This window comes from Zalophus californianus, chromosome 3 (assembly GCF_009762305.2).
Source record: "Zalophus californianus isolate mZalCal1 chromosome 3, mZalCal1.pri.v2, whole genome shotgun sequence".
Taxonomy (NCBI): Eukaryota; Metazoa; Chordata; class Mammalia; order Carnivora; family Otariidae; genus Zalophus; species Zalophus californianus.
In genome coordinates, this window is record NC_045597.1 from 25,106,674 (window position 1) to 25,109,438 (window position 2,765).

The 2,765-nt window shown below is 36.9% G+C and overlaps 1 pseudogene; it reads right to left on the minus strand.

The window, feature by feature from the left end:
* Positions 1-1,980: 1,980 nt before the first annotated feature.
* LOC113920490 lies at positions 1,981-2,460 on the minus strand (annotated as a pseudogene).
* Positions 2,461-2,765: the final 305 nt, after the last annotated feature.

The following is a 2,765-nucleotide window of genomic DNA, read 5'->3' on the forward strand; positions in this document are numbered from 1 at the left end:
TGGATCTTGTCTGTCTATGCTTGGTATTTACAAGCAGAATTTTTAAATGCACAGAACACACAGGAAAAGTTCACAAGCAGTGTCCAAATTTTACTTTAAAGCAGAAGTACTTAATACAGAATACTAGTTCTTCATATTAATGTTCTAAGCAGAGATCATTTTTTTTGCAATAGATCTATACTTAGTTTTAGTATGTGAAGGAAAATGAGATACTAACTTCAACAGCTATAAGGTATTATTCTGATAAAGCCAATGGCCAACATGCTCAGAAAAGGAAGCCTGTATCATTATTAAAAAATTAGTAAACTTCAAGAAATGCTCCCTTTATGAAAAGCTGAAGATTTATTATATAACAGGTAAAACAGATAAAGGCATGAAAAAATAACCAGTTTACTGAAGAACAAGCAGCAAAATAACTGCAAGTGGAGAACTGAATAACTGATGTACTATTGTCCTTCACTTTCAACCAAACTCAAATGACAAAAGTTCGAATTTAAGAACGGCTTTCTTTATAGAAGAATTCAGAATAGATATCTATAATTGAAAATTTCTATTAAACTGAACACAACTCAATGATACCACAAGAAAAATACATTTTCAACTTAGAGATGTTACACATTCACATGCACAGAGACACATTCAGACAGGCACACAAACACCACATAGAACACAGATTACAAGGATATGCACTAAAACAGGGATTTCATGACTACAGGTGACATTATCTTACAGTATTTTATATGTTTTCTATAAAAATTATGTAAGAAATTGACTGAATAATTCATAAATTACATTTTCCAATTAGAAAATTTGCCATTTGGGCCAAGAAAAAAAATGTATTTATGGTGGAATTGACTCAAATTCAACACTGGGAGGTTGAAATCTCAGAATCTCAGGTCCTGCGCATCCTTCAGCTATGTGATAATGGGCAAATAATTTAATATTTTTTCTGCTTAATCTTCCAGAAAATATAATATTTGAAGGATTCTAGTAAGACCCAGGAGCCCCACAACGTGAGTTTTAATATATGGTGAGTTCATCAAATGATACTTATTTTCCTTACTCTCATTCTTTTAGAAGAGTTACATTTCATAATAATTTTAAAGTATGCTTTTGTTTCTTAGTAAACTATTCTCAATAGGAGCAGCTATTTTTTTTAAAGATTTTATTTATTTATTTGAGAGAGAATGAGAAAGAGAGCACAAGAAGGGGGAGGGTCAGAGGGAGAAGCAGACTCCCTGCCAAGCGGGGATCCAGATGCGGGACTTGATCCCGAGCCTCCCAGGTGCCCGGAGCAGCTACTATTTCAACAAGCACCCAGCTTTAAACAAAGATATTGGAAAAAACATCCTTCCATAAGATTATTCTTCTGGTTTGTTAAAATATGGTTCACAGTAAAAGTCTTAGGATCTAAATCTTTGAGGAGAAATCTTTTAGTTTTAGAAAATATTTATGGAACATTTATTTCTTTCCTTTCCAAAGGATTTTCTTTTCTAAAGTAGGTTAAAATCAGAGCAAAATCACAAAAGAAAACAGTAACAAAAACAAGCTCAAATGCTACTCCCCACCCTGCCCCCATCCCCTTTCCTATTGCCAATTAGGAGTCTTTTGACTAAATGTACATATCATCTTATCTTTAAACTTGTGTTAAATATCACTGTTCTTACTCTACTTTAAAAAATTTTTATTTTTTTAAACCTTGAAAATTTTTGTGGTTTTATTGTTTCGTGAGGCATTGAAACATCTGAACGAATCACTATCTGGGACATGAGGCAGCTTTCTCCTTCACTTCTTTGGGTTACTAGAGCAACTTGTAAGTAGATTTAAAAATAATGAACAAAAACAAAACAAAACAAAGAAAATCTTTTGCATTACTTAAGTCTTTCCAAGGCTTGTGCTGGTGGGACCTAAACTTCTCCTGTCAGATGCAACTAGTCCAGACATCATGCACAATATCTCCTGCTCCCACGGCGGCCCCACTCATTTGTGTATGATATTTGGAGCATCTGGAGGAGTGTGAACGGTATCTGGAAGAGGAGGGAGGAGGAAGAGCGTGAGTGCCTGCCTGGGAGGCGGCCAGCTGAAGTTGTACAGGGCAAGCTGGAACATGTCATTGGTGCAAACCCAAGCATCGTTGATGGTCTTTAATAGGAACATCTGGTGGAACCCCACGATAGGGTCTTCATCAGCCTTCAGCTGGCCCACAACCTTGCTGATGATGCAGCTATCTGGAGAGGGCTGACAGTCCTACCCTGTGATGCTGTGCTGGATTTTCTGGAATGGAAGACTAGACAACTTCTCCACAATAGCAGTTTTCCCCTGGAACTGCAGTCCTTCCCATGTAAGGCATGATGCGTCAACATAAATAGTGCCTAGGCAGGTTCTGTCTTTATCAAATAACTGGTAGTAATGTTGAATGAAGCTGGATCCAGTCTGCTCCTGAGTTGGCTTGTCTCTCATTCTGGGGTGTCACCAGCCTCGCTGAGACCCGAGGGGCTAGCACGACGGTGGTGGTGGCAACCTAGCGCGGTCTGCTTACCCTACCATTTTGGAACTAAAATCGACTAACATCTTCTGTAGTTTCAAGTGAAAAACTGGATTTATAAAGCTTCCTGACAACTGATTAATATACTCAAGAGTTTGATATACTCTCAGATATTCTAAAATTTTAAAAACTTGCCTTACCTGAAAATAAGTTGAAATGGATTTTTCCTCAATTTATCTTGTAATATGATAGGTAATAATAAGGTTATATGGATTGAGGA